Raw genomic sequence first — 25,684 nt, 5'->3', positions numbered from 1 at the left:
TAGTATGTGAAAATGTACTTCATAACTCATTTTGATACCAAGTAATCTATTTGAAAAGCTAATTTAATTTTGAAGTTTATTACAGTTACTACAATATTCCATCTTCAGGATATTTAATTTACTGTAGTTTGTTATATTACGTTTTGTCACTGTTTAAAACAGCGTGTGATATTAAGAAGTGGAATGCAGATAGCACTGTGTGGGTTGATTGCTCGTCGATGTGTTGGTAATGTCTCGGGGCTCCAGTAGGGGATCGCGCGCTTCTCTTCCTCATTCAATACAGACGAGTGAAGGCGAGAGCTGCGTGGGTGTGTTTCTTCAACCTTCTCCTGTTACTTTCCCCCTTTTTAAGGTAATTACCACTCACAAAGCACCGTAAACTGAAACACACGTTGATAGTATATGAGTATTACGAGTGATAGAGACGTTTTTTCTCTTGCTAACTGAGAGGACGTGTATGCCAGCAGCCTCATGGCGCCGTCATGTCCGAGTCCCGCCATACACGAGTGTTTATTTTGTCGTTGGTGCTTAAGCTAGCTAACTTAATGTTAGGTCCACATATTTATGCTGTAAGGTTTATGTGCAAATGTATCACTATAAGGGCTTAGTTCATGTCATGGCTGAGACAATGAAGAAGTGAATATGTTAAAAGTACATTTAATTTCAGGGTTATGTGAGAACTCGGTTAAAAAGGAGTATTAAAATGTCATTTGACAACTTTGGCTAAAACAATTTCCATTTCATGTGATAATTTAGTTAAAAATATACTTTAGAATGCATTAAGAAGATACTCATGGTGACTGTGGTCCTAAATCTGAGTGCATGATTATTGAATAATATGTTTTTTGTATACATTGTTTAAAAAGTAATTTAATACAGAGGAGTGAAGGCCAGAGCTGCTTGTTTCTTCAACTTTCTTCCATTACTTTCCCCCTTTTTAAGGGCATAACATTGACACTCTGATTTTCAGCTCATGTACAACAGTATTCTGTATTTTACATAACTAGAATTGAACAGACAGTTTCACATGTTTGACACGCAGATACCAATGAACACATCAGGGGTGAGCAGAGGAGGTTTTAGAGTGGTAAAAGCAAGATATGATGTTCAGGGGAGATTATTGTACACTATACAAAGCCATGGCAAATTCCTCTCTATCTGAAGATGCAATAAATGACCTGAGCTTGAAAGGAAATGCACAAACAAACTCTGAAGTACCTTCAAAGAAGAGAGGAGTTAGACCTAGGCGGATGTGACAGGCTATTAACAACTGTCAACAGCCTGTGGTTGGGTAATGAAAGGTAATGAAAATCTCTCTGTGCTTGAAATAAAGTCCAATAATTTTGACAAAGTAATCTCAACTGAAGTCTTGTTGTCAGAGTAGGGAGACAGGACTGGGCATTTCTGAATGGATTGTAAAAAATTTGACATGTTGACGAAAAAGTCATAATAATATGAAAACAACTTTGTAATTTAATGCAAATGTATAATTTTATTTTATTTTTTAAACCTACCTGTCCTTTACTCTGCTGTGCATTAACCGATGTTATTGCAGGTTTGGGACTGTAATGCATGAAACAAGGAGGTGGAAAACTGAAAACACTTCTGATCAGGTGTAAATCTCACCACAAATCCACACAAATGTTAACTTCAGCACCTCCGATAAAATACAGCTCACAGCCCCTTCAGTGGGAAGCATCCTGGAACAGTAAGACAGTCCCAAAAAGAGCAATAGTTTGTCGCTCAGTTTTAAAATTTTAAATTGCAAAACTCTACCAGCCAACGTTACCACTCTGTCTCAAACGGTCTGCGACTCACAGTGCAAGAGTGGGTACACTTGATTACTATCACAGCATACTCCCGTGTCAGCATCAGCTGGGTTGTGTTGATTTGCACTGCAACGTTATCAGTTATACATTTAATTTTCGCCTGCATGAGAAAATTGATGTGTGGCATGTGAAAAGTGTCAACTGCTTGAGTCTCACGCTCAATGTGTGAGAGTTGGCAGCTCTGGTTACATAGTGCCAATAATCACTGCCCTGGCTCAGAGTGCCAACGACAGAGACCCCACTAATCGTCTAAGTCAGTGTACCATCAAAATTATTTTGAAGACATTATTTTAAGATAAAATTACCACATAATGTTGCTTTAATAATCAGGTGTTCTGCAGAAACTGCTTCCCCATGGATAAATGGCAAATTTAGTCACAGCTCCTGTTTCATAACTGCTTTTGACAGCTGCAGAACAACAGCCCTTTGAAGAGTACTTTCTTGTTAAAGGACTCTTCAGCAGAATAGATACTGGCGGATACTGAAGAAATCTTCAATCTGGGTTTTCCACTGTACACATAGCAATCCAGTAATCATGTTTAATACATAGCTTCCTAATTGAGAATTTTAGAATATTGAGAAATAGCCCTAAATGAAATGTAGCAACACGCTAGAAAAGGCATATTAATTGATCATCAGAAGTGAGGTGTGCTTTGTGTTCTAATCTAAAAGTTAGACAGAAAGAGAGAAGCAAAATATGATGGCGAAAGAGACTTAATGCATATGTGTTTGTGCAATATCTTTGGTTGTGTTGTAACATCAAACACAGACAATCAAAGTTATGTCTGAAATCTCTATCTACATCTCAAAATCTGTTTATACTGCCAGCAAATTTACTATCTGATGATGATGAAAATGATTATGAAAACAATGAAAGAGAAACCACATATAAAATTGTACTACAGTAACTCCTAATGTTATATAGATTGTAATAATGGTAGATATACTGGCTTTGTGCTCCTCGTAATGAAGGAACAGTGCAGCTGTATGTTTAGTATACTATCAGATTGTGGCTACACAGATAAATACTTGTTCATAGGATACATTTATTGTTGTTTTTTTCCACTAAAAACTTTGTCTAGCAATATGTTGATATACAGTTTCCAGTACCTTTCTGTAATAACTAAAACCCAGGAACACACAGTACTAAACAGAAACTCTCAAGTGTTTGATAATATTTAACACTGTTTAACGCAGATACTTCAGGGTTTGCAATTTGTTTGTTGGTGCATCAGCGTAATGTGTACATACATCACAGTCATCCATAATCTCAAAATAAGCACTTATTATAAAATGATATTCTTTTGCAGATATTTACTGTTCATGGGTCAATAATTTTGGGTCAATTTGTACTCAACTTAGAGCTCCAGTTCCTCTCCATGACATTTATAAACATCAAAGTGTATGAGGCGTGAAAAGGTCTCTACTGTCTTAATCATGTTCCGGCTCTGTTGACCCATCTGTCACAACCTACAATTATCTGTTATGGGTACTCAAGAGAGCATCATGTTTAACGTTTCAAATTATAAAAACCTTCCTTACTTTCCTAAGTTTTCACCAACATTACAGTGAGATAACGCTGTATAATATTGTTCCTAAACACTGATCACTGTCTTTTCTGCTTTTTGTGATTGGTTAACAGAGGTATGTGACAGCCCATTGGTGGCCAGTCTGCCGCCGTCATCATTCAGAAGCTCCTCCCAGTTAACCAGCAGCCATGGGCCGGTGTTTGCTAAGGTCAACAGGAGGGAAGGTGAGGAATCATTTATTATATATACTTTTATATATTAAATATTTTTCCACGTGCAGTAATGGCACATTTTAAGATTGATTTATACTCTGAACATGATGTCATATAATAACTGAACTGATCCATACATTGACAATAGTACATAACCAGGTTTACTTTACTTGCAGGACTTTGTTTGAGCGTCTTACACTAGAAAGCTTTACACCTCTGTAAAGTTTTAAAAGTCTGAGTGAGTTTATTATCCAGAATTCCTTACTTTGATCAATGATGATATTCAGTGAAGAATGAATTTCCGTGGAGAGAGAGCTCACTGCAGTTTAAGAGACTATTTTCTGTTTCACTTTGTGGGAAGAATTAATTTGACTGACCATTCACATTTAACCCCACTTGGGGAAACATGACACATTTACACACACCTGTCTGTGGCATCCATAATTTTATTTTTATGCAATTTTACTAGTGCTGGGCAACGATAAAAATTTTTAATCGCGATTAATCACATGATTTTCTTGCGATCAATCACGATTAATGGCATTGTTGCGCACAAAATTGAATAATGAATTCTAAAGTAGTGTATTGCACACTTTTGATTAAAATGTACTGCTATATACACAAGTGCAGTAATATGGTTTGCAAACACTTTCAACAAAGTGAACTCCTAATAAGCTTTTTCAGTGCCGTGGGTACAAGTCAGCTCTAGCCTGAGTGACAGGTCGCCATGGTAACGACTTGTCAATCATAGATAATCCCGCCCTGAAACATACTCTGCTTTATGGTCTATTTTAAATTAAATGGGACCATAATTTACTAAATGAACATCATTTTGTATTGAAGAAGACTTGAAACTAGCGACTGGGACCATAAACTCATCAGGAAAGTGTTTACTGGGGTAATTATTCAGCTGAGAAGTATGGTCATTTTCCCATTATTTCTAATGGAGCCAGACTTTTTTTTGCAACCGGAAGAGTCGCCCCCTGCTGGATTTTCAATAGAATGCAGGTTTCAGGGACTTGCGCATCGGCTTCATATTGTAGACCGTAAGCTTCCCGCTTGATTCAGAGCCAGTGAACAACGGACTTTCAAAATAATAATTTAAAATAAAACTGCGTTAACGTGCGATAAAAAATTAATGCTGCCCTAAATTTTACTTAAATGATACTTCCTTCTTGTCTTGAAGTCTACACTATGGTTTAAACCAGCTGTGCAAAAACACTGTTTTAGTCAAGACAGTTAAAGAACATTAGGGTGACTTTTTGTTTTCTCTTCATCTATCATTGGTGTAATTTGCCAAATCTTTATACAGTGGGTATGGAAAGTATTCAGACCCCTTTAAATTTTTCACTCTTTGTTTCATTGCAGCCATTTTCCAAAAATCAAAAAAGTTCATTTTATTTCTCAGTAATGTACACTCAGCACGCCATCTTGACAGAAAAAAACAGAAATGTAGAAATTTTTGCAAATTTATTAAAAAAGAAAAACTGAAATATCACATGGTCATAAGTATTCAGACCCTTTGCCGTGACACTCATATTTAACTCAGGTGCTGTCTATTTCTTCTGATCATCCTGGAGATGGTTCTACACCTTCATTTGAGTCCAGCTTTGTTTGATTATACTGATTGGACTTGATTAGGAAAGCCACACACCTGTCTATATAAGACCTTACAGCTCACAGTGCATGTCAGAGCAAATGAGAATCATGAGGTCAAAGGAACTGCCTGAAGAGCTCAGAGACAGAATTGTGGCAAGGCACAGATCTGGCCAAGGTTTCAAAAAAATTTCTGCTGCACTTAAGGTTCCTAAGAGCACAGTGGCCTCCATAATCCTCAAATGGAAGACGTTTGGGACGACCAGAACCCTTCCTAGAGCTGGCCGTCCGGCCAAATTGAGCTATCGGGGGAGAAGAGCCTTGGTGAGAGAGGTAAAGAAGAACCCAAAGGTCACTGTGGCTGAGCTCCAGAGATGCAGTCGGGAGATGGGAGAAAGTTGTAGTAAGTCAACCATCACTGCAGCAATACACCAGTCGGGGCTTTATGGCAGAGTGGCCCGACGGAAGCCTCTCCTCAGTGCAAGACACATGAAAGCCCGCATGGAGTTTGCTAAAAAACACCTGAAGACTCCAAGATGGTGATAAATAAGATCCTCTGGTCTGATGAGACCAAGATAGAACTTTTTGGCCTTAATTCTAAGCGGTATGTGTGGAGAAAACCAGGCACTGCTCATCACCTGTCCAATACAGTCTCAACAGTGAAGCACGGTGGTGGCAGCATCATGCTGTGGGGGTGTTTTTCAGCTGCAGGGACAGGACGACTGGTTGCAATCGAGGGAAAGATGAATGCAGCCAAGTACAGGGATATCCTGGACGAAAACCTTTTCCAGAGTGCTCTGGACCTCAGACTGGGCCGAAGGTTTACCTTCCAACAAGACAATGACCCTAAGCACACCGCTAAAATAACGAAGGAGTGGCTTCACAACAACTCCGTGGCTGTTCTTGAATGGCCCAGCCAGAGCCCTGACTTAAACCCAATTGAGCATCTCTGGAGAGACCTGAAAATGGCTGTCCACCAACGTTTACCATCCAACCTGACAGAACTGGAGAGGATCTGCAAGGAGGAATGGCAGAGGATACCCAAATCCAGATGTGAAAAACTTGTTGCATCTTTCCCAAAACGACTCATGGCTGTATTAGATCAAAAGGGAGCTTCTACTAAATACTGAGCAAAGGCTCTGAATACTTATGACCATGTGATATTTCAGTTTTTCTTTTTTAATAAATTTGCAAAAATTTCTACATTTCTGTTTTTTTCTGTCAAGATGGGGTGCTGAGTGTACATTACTGAGAAATAAAATGAACTTTTTTGATTTTTGGAAAATGGCTGCAATGAAACGAAGAGTGAAAAATTGAAAGGGGTCTGAATACTTTCCGTACCCACTGTAGTTCTTCAGATGCAGTGGGGATGTGCAAAAGGGACTGCAAAGTAGGTCTGAAACGATTTATCGATTAAATCAATAAAATCGATTAATAAAATGCTTCGACACAAATTCTTTCCATCGATGCTTCGTTTAATCCATGTAACTATACAGCACAGTGTTTCGCACGGACATTTATTACTGTCGCACATCGCGCTTACGCTATGAACACGACAGGATTATAATGTAGCCGTTTGCAAAGTGGAGGTAGAGAGAGAAAATGGCGAGGGACAAAGAAGAAAGTGTCCAAAGTATGTTATTATTTCATGCTAAAGAAAACAACAACTCTGTCTGTGTCACAGTCCGTCCACTGTAAAACGAAACTTATGTCGCCTTGGCAACAGCACGACCGCAGCTGAACAAAAAGGTGTTCTGCCAGCGGACCACAGACAAGGTAACAGTAACACCAACTTTAGCAGTTAACTGAAATCTTGATTGTTGAGTTGAAGGCTAGCCAAAGTAAGCCGCAGTCCTCAGCTGAAAATGTGCACACGTGCGTTAGTTGTTCTCCTTTTTGGGCCGTGAGTTGTAACCTCACAGTCATGAGTTAACTGCGTGTTGGGAGCTGCACCTTTTAACTCACCTGCAGCTCTCTGTAGCTCCCACAATCCCTGCTACCTGCATGTGCTAATCTATCCTTCACCTATGTCTTTATAACTGTTATCTTTATAATAACAAACAACAGCTGTTTCGTGTGCAGGATCGCTCATTTCCCGTTTCACATTTCACATGTGTTTTCTTGACAAAACGTGGTTTGGAGACCAGCGTCGGGTGACGCAGCTGCTGTCAGCTCCTGTAGTGTGTGTGTGTGTGTGTGTGTGTGTGTGTCCCTGTCATCAGTCGCATAGTGTGAACACCACACGACTTCAAGACTGCCATCATGACGGCAGGTTGTGTGAACGGCACGGCCATCGGCCAACGCTTAAAGTCGTGTAGACTGCACAAGCCTGTAGCATAACTTGTATAGCACTGGGGTGATGTGTGTCTAGTAGTTGGTCTGATGTTTGCTGTATGACACAGTATGAATTTACGAAAGGGCTGATAAATATCTATCACCTATAAACGTGCACAGCTGATCCCGTTAGGGGGGCGCCGCCACCAAGCAAAAGTACTTCTTAAACGACGCATCGATGAATCGTTGAAATTATCTATCAAAGCTTCGAATACTAAAGTCATCGCTAGCTGCAGCCCTACTGTTAAGTTTAATTACTCTGATTTCATAGTTCATGGAACTATTTGATTGAAAAGGGCTAAATGTAAGAGGTTCTTGTTAGCTCAAGGTCCATGGTTTATACTCTTCTCTAACCTTTTCTTTTACAGCAGTGACCTTTTCCATTTTTTCACAATTGGGTTTCAAAGCATACAGCAACAGTGAGGTGTTAGGGGGGCTTGGCTATCCATAAAAAGTTTTGCCTTGTGGAGCTTTAAACTTTATGCTCTTGGTCAGTTGTTGACATCAACTGTCAAGAAGCACCTTCAAGCCAGTGAAATGTTGGGAACTGACTGAGAAAAAGCCATGTCCCCCGACTGAATCTCCTTTTTTTACTGAGGCATGTTCTGTTCTGTGGGCTGCAGTGGTGCATTTTCCTCTTAGTGCAGGAGGGAGTCTTTGCCTCTCTACAGGACGCAGAGCACAAAACATCAAAGGCAAACCTCAACTAGATTCACAAAGTGTGAGAGACACCTCTGTGGTGGCCAGGGGTAGAGAGGGGGAGACAGAGATAAAGACAAAAATAGATAGATGGATAGGTGGAAAATATATTAAAAGGACAGCAGTTACTGTCAGCCATCTGTATTGTATATAGAAATGCATTGGAATTATATTAGACTAGTACATCAAAAACTTCCCACAGGGCCACCTCTTCTCAATAGGGGGATAAATCTGAGTTGTGATTCTCCCACCACAATAAAAAAGAGGGAGCTCTCTACTGGATGCTAATGTGGGGTTTTGTGACAGGCTATCATGGCTAGTTTCGGGGCTATTGAGAACGAACTGTTAGCAGATTTCTCCATCTACAGAGCTCAGTGGCTGACTGTGGTGCCAGAGCACAGAATCACCAGGGAGTCTAGGATTTCATTCTCTTTTACTCTTACTGAAAGAGTAAGAGACAAATTGGAGATAATCAAGCAGAATGTTGTTTTCTGAGTACGTTTTATTGTGACAGTACACACATTGCAGGAAATTAATATGAGAGAAATTGTTGCTGTCATTTCTTGGATCTGTAGGCACCACTGAGACGTAGAGTCAGTGATATAGCTGAACCAGTTCCAGCAGCCTACAGCAGTGGTTTACCAAAGTTGGTGCTGTGTGGACAAGACAAGGTTGCCGCATGATTTGTCACATAATTGTTCATTTATTGTGCTTTTTTTAATACAGGGTGTCTTAAAAGGTAATAAATCAATTTTGCGAAAATTGAGGCCATTAAAAAGTCTTAATCGCCATTTAACAAGGTATTAAATTTTGAAGATATTTTTTTCAATGTGAAAATCCTGTTTGTCCGAAAGTTTGTTTGCTAAAAGTGTAGGTGAACGTATTTATTTATAATGCATAGCCAAAAATACCAGACAGGCAGTGAGAAGCGACTGTGATTCCTTTCTGTAACGTTAGGCGCAGGGATCTACCGAGCGCCTATTTCTCTCTTAAACGCTCCAAAAAATAGATCCGTGTGAACCGGAAAATGATTTATGAATACAACCGACCGTAATCTCCCACCCCGCCGGGCCAGCAATGTTAATCGTCCCATAGAAATGCCTGCAACCTTGTTTTGTTTAGTTTTTTCTGTCCGTGTACACCTTAAATATTTGCTAATTTGAATTTTGACATCTATATAATCATTTTAAATATTAGTTACTGTATTCATGGGTTATTTCAAGTTAAATCTGTAAATCGGCAGAACACCTGTTGGATTTTATTCTGAATGATTTAGAATGGGCCTATATTATACAGTATAATATTATATCAACAATTGTTAAGCATCTATGTACAAAAGTATATGTGTGCTATATTGGGGGTTGGGTGTCATGATAACATATTTTCTCTGATGATGTGGTCTAAAGAAATTTGGGAGCCACTGGCCTACAGTATATAGTATAAGAGTATGGCATGGCTTTGTGCAGTGTATGAGTTCAGGTTTGATGGATCTGAAATTATTCGGGAACCAGAACATTTCTGCAATATGTGATAAATACGTATGTTGTCTGGAGGAACTATAGAAAAGCATCATTCTATTTAGTGTCCAATTTTCTGAGCTTGTGTATTTCTCAGGATTCTACATAAGTGACTCTTGCTCACCTGGTATTCAACAGCAGAAGCCATCACTGACTCCCTCTCACTGGCAAACAGGAGCAAAACTGAAGAACATAGCCAGCTGAAGTGTCCTGTCAGTCACAAAGTAGTTACAACAGACTAGAAAAACTCTCTATTAGAGGCCAAGTGGCCAGCTGGGAGGTAGAGGTTACAAAACTCCCACATGCCTGCTTGGCCCTCGTTTCTGCCGGTTAAACCCATCTTGGCTTGTCAGCCTATATGGGGTCTGGCATTGGCAGAACTGTTCACACGTGATGGTTTAATCCCATCACTGTGCTGTCTCCACTTCTAGTGTTGTACCCTACTATGGCTGGACATTGTTTTTAGGGGAGCAACAGGAGGAAGCAACAGCCCTGCACTGGCATTTAGTCTTTTTATTCCAACAATGTGCAAAGTCGACAATTAGCCTTGGCACAGTGCTCGGCAGAGTTGCCCTGACAGCTCTGGTTTAGAGGCCAAGGAGGCAGAAGCTCAAAGCCGATGGTCTCATCCACAGACGAGCTATTTTTTTTTTGTCACAAACAAGAGAAAAACATTATTGATGTAAACTACAGTGCTGGAGAAGGTACTAGCCCAAGTTTGAGCAGCTTTATACTATAGTAGAACCTCACGTTCATTCAAAAGCAGCTTCTAAGTAGAATAACAAGCCTGCTCATATTTACTGATTCTGCTGACGATTCTATTGATTTTTCTTCTTTGGTGTGAGAGACCTGGGTTCAATCCCCCACTGTGACCCATCCACCAGTGTGTCCCTGAGCAAGACACTTAACCTCTCGTTGCTCCAGAGGTGTGCAACCTCTGACATATATAGCAATTGTAAGTTGCTTTGGATAAATGCGTCAGCTAAATGAATAATTGTAAATGTATTAATTAATGAGACACAGTCTAATTTGTTCCACCATATTTTCAAAATCAACCAAAAATATCCATCCGTTGTCAACCGCTTATCCTGTGTACAGGGTCGCGGGGGGGCTGGAGCCAATCCCAGCTGACATCGGGTGCAAGGCGGGGTACAACCTGGACAGGTCGCCAGTCTACCGCAGTGAACCAAAAATATATTAACATAAAAGACTTCTAACGTTTTGTTTCTGCCGCTTCTCCCTGCTGATATAAACTCGCGCGTTCACACACTTTGGCATCCGACTTGAGACAACCACTTTTCTTTTGAGTTAATTACGGTAACGTTAACTAAGGGTTTGACCAGCGTTGAGTGTTTCCCGTGGTGTTTCCACTGTCTCTTGTTTGTGATAACGGTTCAAGCTAGCTACTTGATGTTCCTTCTACGTCAAAACAACGTATGACACCTTAAAAAAAGTGATACCAAGGCAGAAAAGAGCATTTACAGTATAGAATGTGGTACCACTAGTTGTTAGTTTGAACAGTCACCTCCCCTATTCTTGGGCCTTAACTGTGCCCTTCCTTAAAATACAAAATAATGAGGCCAGTCATGCTAAAAATTTCCTGCACCACGGCAACCTGGTTTTCCCTCACAAAAAAAGCACAGTGTGTCCATACAGGTTAAAAGATGAGAAACAAGTAGTTTTTTTACAAGCTTCAGTATGCTGAGGGCCCTGGTCTGACACACAGCTGCTGAGAATAAGGACAATTTTACTCTAAATGGGAGTAGTGCTGGAAATATTCACTCACACTGTGGCTTGCCATGATTCCCAGTCAGTTTGTTCTGGCTTTCAACATGCAGAGATAGAGAGATCTCAGTGATCACAATCAAAGTGGCAATGAACCTGACATGTAGTAAGGCTCTTACCTATTGACTGGATATGAATGCTTCTTTTAAAAGACTCACATTTATTTGATGTTTAACTCTCCCTATTTTTGTCCCCCATTTTGCTGTTCATGTGTTTGCTCATGTGTTGTCTTTAAAACCTTTGGAGGCCCCTTTGATTTTGCTTTCCACCTCTTCCCTTTTGCCCCAGCTTGCTCTTTCCTTCCACTGTCACCTTTACTCTTTTCTTTTTATCATTTATTCCTGTATTTTCAGGTATTTTCAGGCCATATCCTGGCCTGCTACTCTCTTGTTGTTCTCCTTGTATAGTGTGGTCTGCTGGAATTGTAATTTCAACTCCAGCCTCATGAGGGCTGCCAAGAAAACATTGAGATAACTTCATTCCATCTTATAGCCAAATGTTAATGACAGCATTTAACATTTATAGGGAAATGTTAATGGCAGTATTTAACATCTAAACGGTCTCTGTTTTTCAGTGGGCCATACTGATAATTGCACATTAGAACCACTGTAATTATGCTGAAATAGGCTTAGAACACTTTATCAATCCCCAGTAATCATTTTCTGGAATTACTAATTTAGATTTGAAAAGGGGATTTAAACATTAGCAAGGGGCTGTAAGTTGAAAGTACCTGTTTGGCGGGGACCATAGAATGAGGTATTGATCTTTGTGTGATGTTTATGTGCCACCTCTGGCTCTCCAGGTGCCCATTTAATACTGCTCATGAACACCTTATCTGGTTAAATTCCACAGCTCCTCTGCTCAAATCCTCTTAATCTGAGGTAGTCACGCTCTCCATAAATCTAATTATAAGGGTAAATATTGCCCGACACCCTGACAAAATGCAGTTAAATGCCTCTAACCTTAGATTTCTTTCTATATTGCGTCTACATCTGCTTCTGAACCCCTCATTCAATTTACTGACAATAGCCTGAGTTGTAAATCCATGACAGCTCATTAAGAACACAGTAACTGAGATTGTTTTTTAATAGTGATGACAGAATAGGATGTTAGTTTAGAAACTTGAAACAACCTGTCTTCATGGTTTCCTGACCAAAGAGCCTCTTGTAGCAATGAGAGTATTTACAGTCCTTTCTGAGTAAATGGCAGGCAAAAGTAACATTGGGTGTACAAAATTTGTGACTTTCACACAGGAGACATCAGTTGATGTCCCATATTGTACAAATCGTCTGCGTGATTTTCTGGGTTTCTTATGACCATGACCATGATCTTTCCCTTATCTTAACCAAATAATTTTAATTACCTAAACCTAACCACACCTTAAACCAGTTATTGAAATTGACTGATTTTATTAGCCACTTCCAGGGAGCAAAAACAAGTTGTGAACACAACATTCCCATATCATAACCTTTTAAGTTGATATGGCAAACCTGTTACAGTACCAAGCTTATTTACACATCCAGCAGTTATAGAGAAACGTCATTATTCATTTGGAGTCATGTTTCTGGCCACCAAAATATAAGTCCCAATATTCACACTCTTTAGCTCTGTTTTGGGAAATATCTGGTTCTTAAGCTGCTAAATGCTCCACTATGTTCACCAGCTTGTCACTAGCTGTGTCTGTCTGCCATCTGGTTCTGAACAGGTGTACAGTGGGTTTTTAGATCTTTTATAGGTGCCAGCTGTGGCTGGAAATGACACTAAGAGTGGTGAGAGTGAACCAAAACAATAAAAGAGGGGAGCTGGACTGCGAACCAATGAGCTCCATAAAGGCGAGGGGAGCTGCAGATTCAGATATTGATTATAGCCACTTTAACCATAGAAGTGGCAGAACTGAATTTATTGGGAGCTGTAGCCTACAATGTCTTTTGTCTGACTTGCATTCCTCAAAATTTCATTTATTATTTTAGCAACTTATCTATACTGTAACAGGCATTTTACTGCGAGATAAACAGATGTAATAAGGCACTTAACTTTGCTTTACATTTTCACAGTATTTTGCAAGTAAACGTGAACCGTTTTTAAAAAGGTCATATGGTTCCTTTGGAACTTCATTGATTTGTTCTCCTTTATAAACTCCCTGTTAGTCCCATTGCTTAGCAATCCTGTTATTCTATCTTCCAGCTGCCTACCACATTTTGCTGAAAATCCCCAATGCCAACATCTCCAAGGGTTCGGTCCTAATTTTATTCTGCTGCACTTGGCTAAGACCCCTAAAAATGGTTTCACTGCTGTACCTGTTTTCAAGGTCTTTATAATGGACATTACCTCACACACATGTTCCAGTGGCCTGCTATGTTAAAAACTTGTTTCCTATTTTGATTTGTTGCTATCCATCGCTGAGAATGTTAATATGGCTGTTTGTTTAGTCTGGTGTACTTATTTTTTATATATAGCTGCATATTATCCCTCAAGTTGGCAGAAAAACACCTTAAGCTCCACCTAAAATCCACAGCAACTATCTGACTCTGTAGCTCAAATCAGCTTAAAACCCTTTCAAATTCCCCCAAGCCTACGCAGACAAATTTACAAATCTTGAACTGGTAATACTGTCTGTCTGCTTAGCTGTTTATGTCTTAGGCCAACTGCCTCTTTTTGAGACCAACTGACTTTGGGGGATTTTTCCACTAGTAATGGCTTGTATCCTTTTTTTATCATCTGTCCTGTTTTCGGCTTCCTGTCCCCTTTGGTGTCTTCACCTTTCCTTCACCCGGGACTGTGTGGAACAACGGTGCATCAGTGCTACTCCAAACTACTTTTATTTGGCACCCACATCTGCTCCTTCTAGTGAAGTCATTGGCCTGACAAGCCTTGTGTCAGCCTATTTTACAGTCAACACTAACATAGTGGAGATTGCAATTAGAACAGAACGGATAGAAATAATGTCCTGGATGTTGTGTTCTTTTCCTGTTTTATTAAGAGACAGAGGCTGAAGTTAATTATCCTTCTGCAGGGACTAGTCTAGCTTTGGGTGTGGTGTTACAGAAGCTGGCTGATAGCTTGAAATCTTTCTGTGGCCCAGCCCTCATTACTTACAGAACTGACTGTGGTTATAGAGAACCGGATTGGGTTGCTCCTGCTATTCAAAAATCCATCACAAAGTTTGTGTGTAAACTTTACTCACAAACTTTGTAAGGCAAGGCTTTATGGTGTCCTGCCTTACTAAGAACTTAATACTAGCTAGTTACAAACTAGTGATTTATTTAATAGGGTTTCACCATTAAAACTCAAGAAATGCCTTAGCTTGTCAATTATAGTGTACATTGGTTGATCAGACATTTGTAATGGCATCTAATCAAAAGTGACTGGCTATGTAAACAGGAAGTCACTTTAGTATCACAAACTGTAATATAACTTCCAAATATAAACTTTTTGGGGGGCTAAATCACATATTAAACTTTACTGCCAATCATTTGTAAATGTAGGTAGGACTGCATTATTCAAAAATGAATAAAAGAAGAGAGTAAGTAGTTCGATCTTAAGGGAGAGATGGAAATGTCATTAATCTTAGCTTACATAATTTGGTCATTGTAGTCTAGTGTTATTGGAATAACATTTTCTCTTGAGGTATACTTGTTTTTTGGGAAATGCAATTTAAGTCGTATAAAGCAACATTTTGATCAAGTATCAGGTCATACGTCTACCATAATCCATATTAGCCTTCCTCTTTTACCTATTTTTTCATCCTAAACAGGTCATATGTTAGCAAGCTAATGTTTTTTCAATTACCTAGTTCAGTTTGCTAAGTAACAGTTACAACTGGCAGTTTGTAGATATTTAAATATTTAGTGACAACTATCTCCATGTAAGAAGTAGTTTGTGTGGTGTAATCTTTTTTGATTAAGTAATAGGTAAATCTCCACTTAGTAAACACGTATAAATAGGCTAAGTTTGAATTTACCAACAGCTGGTGCAACCAGCTCCAGGACTTAGAAATGCATTCATAAATAGCTGGTAAAACTTAAGTTACTTTGGAAATCAGTTTATGGGAAACATCTGTAGCACCAAAAAATCTAACTTAACTGCCAAAAAAAAGTTTTAGTCATATATTAAACTCGACAGTCAATCATTAGCAAATCTAATTATTGCTTTATTGTATTTATGTATACATCGAGAAATATGCTTTAGTTAGTTTTTATTCTTGTAGTTAAGAATGAGTGGGGTCTGATGATGCTAACCTAACCAACTATATAGTTATTAAGTCTGATGTTATTAGTATAATAGTTTTTTAATTTAAGGTATATTATATTTTATCATGTATATGATTTGAATTCCTCAGATTACATCTTTTTTAAACTGCATTCTTATCAACTGTCAGTGTCCCCAAAGTTATTACCTACACATGCTAAATATATATGAAGCTAACTTTGGTTTTTGTCATTTAGTTCAGTTGGATACTGTACGCAACAGTTATACCACATCATGTAAAAAATAGAGGCTTTCACAACCTCCTAGTGATGTAGAAACAGTGAAAGCTAGTGTAGAATATGTCTGGTATTTATTTAGCTCAAAGCATACAAAACTGTGCAGATATTAATTGACATTTAAGTAGTGGTACCATAGGCTACATATATCCATGTGCTGTTCATACATGAGTTTAAAATGGTTATATGGCTTAAAGTGGAAAATGTACAGTTTCACAAGCTTGATCCTTGTGTCAGACTTATCTCTTGTCTTTAATATAGATTATACAGTGATATGTTGATCCACAAAGTTATCAACTAAAATCTGCTCCACATTTAAGATACTCCTAGTGGCACATGGTTTCCCAGTTGGTTCCGCAAATGCAGATCTTTATTTTTATTTTTATTTAATGATGTTAGGCACTGAGATGGGGCTCTTATCTGGAGAAAATCAAGGACACTTGTAAGACACTTGTGGTTTCTGATGGGCACAAACTGGCTGCTGTGGGAACTGGACTTGTTATCTCTGAGTTTCTGTTCCATCATCCACCCCTGCCGCCATAAAAAAGTCATAATCCAGCCCTGACACCACATGTCCTTGGCCTGTATCCTAACACTGTGCCAGGAGGAAGCATCCAAAATAACATTCCCTTTGATGCTTTCATGCTAACCCAAATAAATCCATGTATGATTTGCAGCAATGACACATATTTACTTAATTGGAGGAATGCACAAGAAATTTTTTATGTACTTGTTGGAAAACTTAAGTAAATGAGAACATGGACACCAAAATCCCCCATGTACTAGTATGTAGTAAATTAGCGCAGGATTGACCTTTTAGTAGAATAACTGTCTGCTATTATTGCCCTCTGGATGAATATGTTTTAATAATAAAAAATTCTGCATTCAAAACTCCAATTTAGCTAGGTTTCTTTTAAAAAACTCAAACTTCCTTTTTGTTGTTTAGAAAGCATTTAACATTTGAGTACTTGTGTTTGTTTTTTTGTAAAATGAGAACAGGGTTTATTTATTCTTTATTTCTTTAAGTATACTGTCCCAAAAAAGCATTGTTTTGATATTGTTATCAAAACTCAGGTATTGTATCGGCATCAATATAAAAACAGTTCACACAATATCCAGCTTAGTTTTATGTAAGCATTTTACCAATTTCACAAAACCCTATAAACAAGCCAAACATCATTTTGGAGTCTATAGTCACCCTTTGCAACCATGTCTCCTAATTTATATACTAATAGTTTACAACAGCAAATATGTTTTTGGAGAAGTATTTGCCACCTGAATTACACTTTTAAAGGGGCTGTATGTAGTTTTTTATTTACATTAGGGCTGACCACAATAGTTGAAGATTCGATGCTTCGTTGGGCGGAGCCTGATTCGACTGTCAATCTCATCTCGGATAATTTATCACCGTTGATGAACCACACAAAGAATATTTTATCGTTTTTAAACAGCCACTACTTGAAATAGACCCGCGATGTGCATGCAGTTGTGAAATAGACCCGCGATGTGCATGCAGTTGTCAGTCAGCACTTCTTGGGGCTCTAACCTCCTTTAAAAATTAAGCACACATCTGTTTTCACTGTTGCTTCTTTGTTGAAGGATGTAGCCCTGTGCACGCATTCGAGCCTCTCTCCGACTACGGCACACACAGCACGCTGTTGCAGGCTACAGAAGTAGGAGCAACAGTGGTTAGCTCACGGGAGACTCACGTTTTTATTGTCCTCTCACGGGTCACATTTCTCCCGAATTATGACAAGTGTTCACAACTTTGTCTTCTTTTCATTATGGTTTCTGGTGCTGGACAATGCATCTGCCCCAAAACTCCCTCCCTCCGTCTCTCTCTTTCGCCCCAGTGTGTCCGCTCGGACAAATAGCATGCACATAACTCAGAAGAGAGCTCGCGGTCCGATGGATTTCAGTTGTAATAAAGGGAATTTGTGAACAAATAATAGCGAGGTAGAGGAGGAAGAGAGCCATATGTTTATAATGGATTTATGTGGAGCTTTTTCGTTCACCTCGGCTACGTCTACAGCAGAACTGTGGGAAACAGCTGACGTCAAAGTCGCATCAATTCCGACCTTAGTATCCAGACTCGCATTTAAAAAGATCCGATCTGTATCGGATTTGGACCACATATGGAAGTGGCGGATTCCGAATTGGAGGTCAATTTGGCAGAAAGTCTTGTGTGTTATCCACTGCGCCACAACCATCCTAGTATCTTCTGTTTACTGTAGAAATTCACAATGTAATACCTGGTTACTGGTTAATACATGGTTTGCTGATATCTGCCAATACACATGCCAATATGTGAATTTTTTTCCACTTTAAGCACTGAATATAGTCTGTACAATACATCAGGTCTGCATATGTCCATCCCACCTCTGACAATAATGGATTAAGAAGGTGTTTCAGTGGATTTAGTGAATTATTTTTTCTGCACAGATTTCCTTGTGTACACTCTGCTCATTCATCTGGGCTGTTTCTGTTTTCTTCTCCAGTTCCTGATAAGCAGATGTATCTACAAACAAAGAGAGAGGCTCTCTTTGTGTCTCTCCCTCTCTTCCTAATTCCTCCTCTGCAATCCTGTAGATGTCAGTTCTGCCTCTCTCTCTGTCACTCTTTCACTCTTTCATTCCTTTGTCTGTGTTCTTCACGTCTCTTCAATCCAGCCGTAATGAGTAAAGGTCAGTGTCTGCTCTCACCTGTTGTGCTGTCAGTGTTCATGTCCGTTACTGAGGTACTTATTAGCTCTGGCCTTTAGCTGCTGCCCTAACGAGCAGGCAGCACAACACTGAAACAGCTGTTGGGGGGGAAAAGCACAGAAGCAATAGGAAAGAAGATGAACTTAGGCACAGCTAATTCCACCAAAAGGATACCACTATTTCCTATCCCTAGATAATAAACAAACATCAAACAATAAACAAAATCTCAAATCATGTTGGATTTTGAATGTATTTGTTGTTGTTGACGATACATTGTCATTTTTGCTGAACCCACAAGATTTTAGGTAGACAATAGTCTGTTGCCGTTTACTGAAATAAATCATGTCAGTATAAAAGTCACAATCACATGAAATACGACTTCACAATTTTCAAAGTGACAAGATGTGATGCAGTTTGGTCAAAACACTTTCATTTCCCAAAGAAAAGTTAGAGTATTGAAGCCTAGTATGCCTTGTGAAATTACCCAAAATTATCTAATTATGATATATAATAATATATATAATATAATAGTGACTTGTGCTTATATGCATACATTTTAGTACATTTGGAAGTGCATAATTCACATAAATATTATGGTCTGATGAGTTTGTAACAAGACTAAATCTCCATAGCCAGACTTGGCTGATGCTGAAGTCAGGCACATACTGTATTTTTTTTCATGAGGGTGGTGCCAGAGGAAAAATGTTCTGTTCCTTGTATGATGGCTGTTTTGGGACATTTCAGACTCCGCATGTCAGGTACACTAAAGCTCTTTTGTCCACTGAGCTGAATGCCAATGTTAGACTGTTAATATGTTAGAATTCATCTTAGCATTTTAGCTTGCTTCTTAGTCTGTGTCAAATTTCATGGCAAATTCATCAAATAAAGCATTTTCAAAGCACAATGTAATTAACAAAATTTAACGGGTGCATTATGTTAGGGTCTACTAAACCTCTTTTCATTATAGACTAATCTGCAAATTGTTTGTTTATTGGATTCATTTATTAATTGTTTAGTCAATAAAATGTAAAAGAAATGGTGACAGTTCCTCAAAACCCACTGATATTTTCAGTTTTGTCCAACCAACAATACAAACCTAAAGAAATTCAATTGACCATCATATATGACAAAGAAAAGCCTTATCCTTATATTTGAGAAGCTGAAACCAGAGAATATTTATAATTTTTACTTAAATGACTGAAATGGTGGATACTGAGACACATAACACTAATTGTTGTTGACACTAAATTGTTAATGTTGGATACTATACACCTGTGCTTTCCTGCCACAACAAGTCAAAATGTTTGCAGTGAAAAAGGTCTGTAGGCGTTGAGATGTTTCACTTTATTTCATACTGATTAATATTACAACACCACTTCCATTGGTAAAAAAAAAAAAAAAAAACACCTGTCCAGCGCTATTTAGAACAATCCTAGTGGGGTTCATGTGGGTTGTATTACTACAATAATCATTCGCTATTTAAGTAGCCCAATAATAGATGAGATGAGGGAAAGTGTCCACTTCAGGCTGTGTGTCTGAAGTGTCGTGGTATTGATTTGTATTGGCCTCGTGTCAGCATGACATCACCTTTGCAACACAATCTCAAGTGCTCTTGAGGCTGGCTGTTTTATCATGCGTGTGTGTGTGTGTGTGTGTGTGTGTGTGTGTGTGCGCACTCTGTGCTCTGTAGGGGAGAAATCTCTCCATCTGCTGTATAGGCGCCATGGATTCGCTTTGTCCTGACTCAGCACTTTTTATTAAACACGCGCGCTCGCACACACACACACACACACACACACACACACACACACACACACACACACACACCCTTCTCAGTATTCAAAGTGTCGTTATCTTGTTGCAGCCTTTTCCATCACCTCCAATGTTTCTTCATAATCAGGTTCTGCCATAGCTCACTCTCTCTTTCTACCTCTCTCACCCATTCTCTCTCACACACACACTCCTTTGAGTAAGGGATGCCAGCAGCATACAAAACAGAAATTAAATTGCAGCTGGGTGAATTTTGGCAAGATCTCCGCAAAGGTTAGCTACTCTTTTAAGGCACAACTCTTGCTCTTTGTCTCCATTTCTTCCTCTGCTGTTTTTATTCTTCTTGCATGACACAAAGCACACAGCTTTCTTTTCTTTCGCCTTCTGACCCTCTGACTTTCTGCAACAAGTTCAATATGAAACATAAATAAAAACATGTCCTACAAATGCGTTGTGTGGTATGTTGCGGCATAGAGTTCAGACTGTGTAAAGTCATGAGGTTTCCTTGTTTGTTTCCTATTTGAAACTGGACTTCTCAATGAGGTTAATTCAGAACCGAGACCTTTCTTTTTTCAAATCAAGCCATTTTGTTACTTGCCAGGCTTTTTGCTGAGCCATCAGTTTTAAATACCATGCACATTTATTTTACTCCTAAAAAAGGATGACTTTGCCAAAAGAGTAAATCAAAAATTTGAACTTAGGTACACAGACAAAATGTATAACTGGAGCTCATTGTAATTTAAAAAAAATCCCAAAATGTATCTGTTTATTTTGAACGTTTAAAGGTGAGTGAAAAGACAAAATATCAGGGTGGAATTCAGATTACATTATTAAAAATTATTTTTGCTGCATAAACACAAATTTACCCCCTCTTCTCCTTTTTCACAAACCACACAGTACTCCCTTCTTTACCTCCACACATTTAATGGACTGATGTTGTATAATGAGCATGTCATTTGTGCTTTCTCCCAGTTTTTCTTTTCACTTTATTTTAACAGACATATCAATTTCAAATTCTGTTTCCAAGGGGAGCAAATGTATTTTGTAGGTGTACTTTTTATAGAAAGAGCTGTGTATCTGCTGATGTAGCTTAAAAGTGGAGTTTTTTTTATACATACTGTATAACTGAAACATAGCAGTTACCTGCTTGGTCTCATATTAGTGGATATCACATTGAACAATGTCTGTATATTAATATTATTAATGCATTTTAAAGCCAGGGTAGGTAAGGTTGGAGGAACTACTAAGACAGCTACATTTTGAAAGTATTCAACTGAAAAGAAATCTGTGCAGTGAGTGCATTTGATTTATTGATTGCTGTTGGGATGTAAATAGAATTTCAACAAATGGAACAAAAAATGCTTTTTAAACAAATTGCAATGCTATAAAATGACACTATACCAATGAAAATCTGATTATTTTTACCCTGGCACATTTTTCCACAAGAGTTTGCTTACATCCTACGGGTTTTAGATTACAATATGAACACAGTTTGAGTTAATCTCATACATCCCTGGATGTCCCCTTCCAGCTGCTGCAGCAGCTGTCGTCAGGACAGAAAGGGAGCATGTTACTCTGAAAAACATAGGAGGGATGTCAGCTCTGCAAATCACTGTCGAAAGCTTCAGCCCAGTGATATCAGCATGTAAATGTGAATTAGCAAGCTATTAAATGATTTATCCGCACATTCCACTCATCCTCAGTGTTGTCACCTTGGTAGCCCCATAAAAACCAGACCAGATCCACGAAATGGCAGGACACATCTTGACACTTGTTCAGTTGTGGACAGTCATCAAATTGCTTCAGTCTAATCAATTTCCAATAGTTTGTGACTCAAATATATCCTACTTTATATATTTGATTATAAGGGAAATTGGATAAAGTATGTTTATACCGTATTTTGCAACATTTCAACTCAAAAGCAGGATTTTCTCTGAATGGGCTGACTACTAATAACTTTAGAGACAGAGCATTAGCTCTACCATCCCAGTACTTTAACCTAACTCTTTGGCATTCCTGTAATATGCAAACTTCACCGCCAATATACGGACATCACTCTGACATATAAACAAGCAGTTTGCATTCATATCCAAACTGTGAACAGATTTATTATTGGCCAGCTTTAAAGTCGTAGCACGGAGCATCTTCTCTAGACTATAAATTCAGAGTTTTAAAATTTCATTTCAAGTAGATTAAAATGTAATGAATCACATTTCCATTCTACAATTTGTCTCACGATCCTCGCTCTTCTGACACCTCTGCCATCCTCTGCATCTCCCCTCTCCTCCATCATGCACACACACAGAAACACAAGCGCATACACACAGAAACACACATTATTGCATGATGTGAAAGGTGATTGTCATCATTAAAACACACTCTGTCTTGTTTCTGTCCCCTGTGCAGGAGCTGGAGGATGGTCTCCTCTTGTCTCAGACAGATACCAGTGGTTGGAGGTGGATCTGGGGAGGCGGACCCAAATCACTGTTGTTGCCACACAGGGACGCTACGGCAGCTCCGATTGGCTGACAGCTTACCTGTTGATGTTCAGCGACACAGGACACAACTGGAGACAACACCGGCAGGAAGACAGCTTAGGGGTAACTCTACTGGTATAATCAATTACCAAAACAGTATTAAAAGGGAAAACTAAATACATTTTTAAAGAACGTAACACTGCCAGCATTATCAACATAATGAGGAAATGTTGTCAATTACTGTATTTGCCAAGTCTAAAATGTTGATTGTTACCAAGGTATTTAGAAATTGAAAATTGAACAGTATGACTTTCAATACTGTCAAAAATACAGACACTCTTTCTGTTAAACTGATACGGAGATGCTGTATTGAGGTGATGTATTGTAGTGTACGTCCTCAGCGTAGGTGGGCGATGCTGCATAAAACTGCCTGACATCATCTACAATGCGACAGCGCAATAACTCAATCACTTTCCAGTAGTTGGTAAACAACACACATGGGAGCTTTATCCTTTTATTTGCAGACAAACTGTAACCTACACTGTACATTTACTGCTGAACGTCATTGCTCGCCATTTCCTCTTCTCCACTAAACTTTTATTTTGGCAATTAGAGCACTTAGCTAAGATTTGAGAAAGAGAGTGAACTTGGTTAAATGTTGAAAAAGTCAGTAAATAAACTGCTTGTTGGATAGTGAAACAGCATCTGAAACCGCCTTCCCACTACACCACTCTGACTCCAGAAATGGGGCTTTTCATTCCGCATTTGAGTATGGTGGTTCAGAACAGCTATAAATAGTTTTGACTTCTGATGTCAACACTTTGTACAAACTCGATTTTTCATGTATGTCCTTTAGAGAAATCAAATAATTAATTTCACTGTGGTATGAAAATCAACTTGCAGAGATTTAAAGAAGTTGTTTTAAATTTTGTTGCCTTTTTAATGTTTTTTTATCTTGGCTGTTGGCGCATCCTTCACTGTCGCACCAAGGAAAGTTTCAAAAATGTTTCTGTGGTGATGAAGAAACTTTGACAAAAAAAACAAAATAGACAAAAATGACCCTGAAATATCTGCTGAGTTGGATTACCTATCAAACTATTTCAAGTCTGCACAAAGCAATTTGGTTTAGGACCGAACTCAATTAAAACTAATAGCTGTCTGAAAAAGTTATGTATTTTAACAGCTATGAAGACAGCTTGGGAGGGAATGCAACTCAGAACTCAGGTTCATTGAAGTTAAAATGCATTTGGCCTTGCTGTCGTTGACATAATTTACATTTCTGTGGGGACTGGTACTGCCTGCAGCATCAAGTCTGCTCACCAGGAGCCTTTCACTCTTTATTAATAATGGATGGAACAATGAAAGAAACCTGGGCAGGGCTTTGTCGACTGCATGGAGGTGCTGTCAAACAGTTGAACCTCTGCTGACAGGAGGCTGGTGCTGTTGGTTGGAAAGGCGCACAAAAAGCTGCAGCTGTGTTCAGTGTTTCCCACAGGATTTTAAGAGACTATGGTGGGTGTGCCTTGAACCCTCTCACCGGGGGGTCCGGGGCATGCCCCACATAAGAAAGTTTTGTACATTTTAATGTTAAATGCATTAATTTGGTGCAAAATTAAGAGGCTATCTATGAAGAACTTGGTACGCTTATAAACAATGTTGTGCTCTAATAAACTATTTGATCATAACCATTGTATAGCTATAAATGGTGATGAAACAGCAACAAAAGTCAGCAAATTTATTTAATGTTTTCCCAAAAACTCTGAATCAAAGAATTAGGGCTGAAACGATTCATCGATTAAATCGATAAATTCTGTTCATTCTGTTTGCAGAGAGGGGGAAGAGAGAGAAAACAGTGAGGGACAAAAAAGAAAGTGTCCAAAGTATGGGGTTATTTCAAGCTAAAGAAAACAACAACTCTGTAATGTTACCGTCCGTCCACCGTGAAACGAAACTTTTGTCACCTCGGTAACAGCACGAAGCCTTATCAGAAAGCAGCCGGTGTTCTGCCAGCGGACCACAGACAAGCTAACAGTAACAGCAACTTTAGCATTCAACTGAAATCATGATTGATTGTTGAGTTGAAGGCTAGCCAAAGTAAACTGCAGTCCTCAGCTGATAATGTGCACACGTGCGTTTGTTGTTCTCCTTTTTGGGCCGTGAGTTGTAACCTCATAGTCAAGAGTTAACTGTGTGCCGGGGAGCTGCACCTTTTAACTCCCCTGCAGCTCTGTCTGTAGCTCAGACAATCCCTGCTACCTGTGTGTACTAATCCATCCTTTCAACCATGTTCTTTGTCTTTATAATTGCCATCTTTATAATAACAAACAGCTGTTTCATGTGCTGGATTGCTCATTTCCCGTTTCACATTTCACGTGTGTTTTCTTGATAAAAGTGGTTTGGAAACCAGCGTCGGGTGCCATAGCTGTTGTCAGCTCCTGTAGTGTGTGTGACCCCCTGTCACCGATCAGTCAAGTAGTGTTTCGCCGCCAGGCAAAAGTACTTCTTAAACGACGCATCGATGAATCGTTGAAATAATCTATAGAAGCTTCAAATACTAAAATCATCATTAGCTGCAGCCCTACAAAGAATAGAAGACATAATAAGTCATTTCCCTAACATTTTATTGTTGTTTTTTTACTTTTATTGGACACATTTTTTATATTTTCTGTGAATATAATCCAATTAATCTTATTTCCATGCAGTATAGACACCTTATTTTGAAACCCGGGCGTTGTGTGTATCCTCACGCT

The 25,684-nt window shown here is 38.9% G+C and overlaps 1 pseudogene; it reads left to right on the top strand.

Annotated features, from left to right (window-relative positions):
• The window catches only part of LOC119900356, a 123,571-nt pseudogene that overhangs the window by 22,505 nt on the left and 75,382 nt on the right, over nt 1-25,684 (top strand).

The sequence above is a fragment of the Micropterus salmoides genome, unplaced genomic scaffold, assembly GCF_014851395.1.
Source record: "Micropterus salmoides isolate LMB-PRFRI ecotype aquatic unplaced genomic scaffold, ASM1485139v1 Ms_hic_scaffold_13, whole genome shotgun sequence".
Classification (NCBI taxonomy): Eukaryota; Metazoa; Chordata; class Actinopteri; order Centrarchiformes; family Centrarchidae; genus Micropterus; species Micropterus salmoides.
The sequence above is the reverse complement of the archived record's forward strand: the minus strand, read 5'-3'. Positions and strand labels throughout refer to the sequence as shown.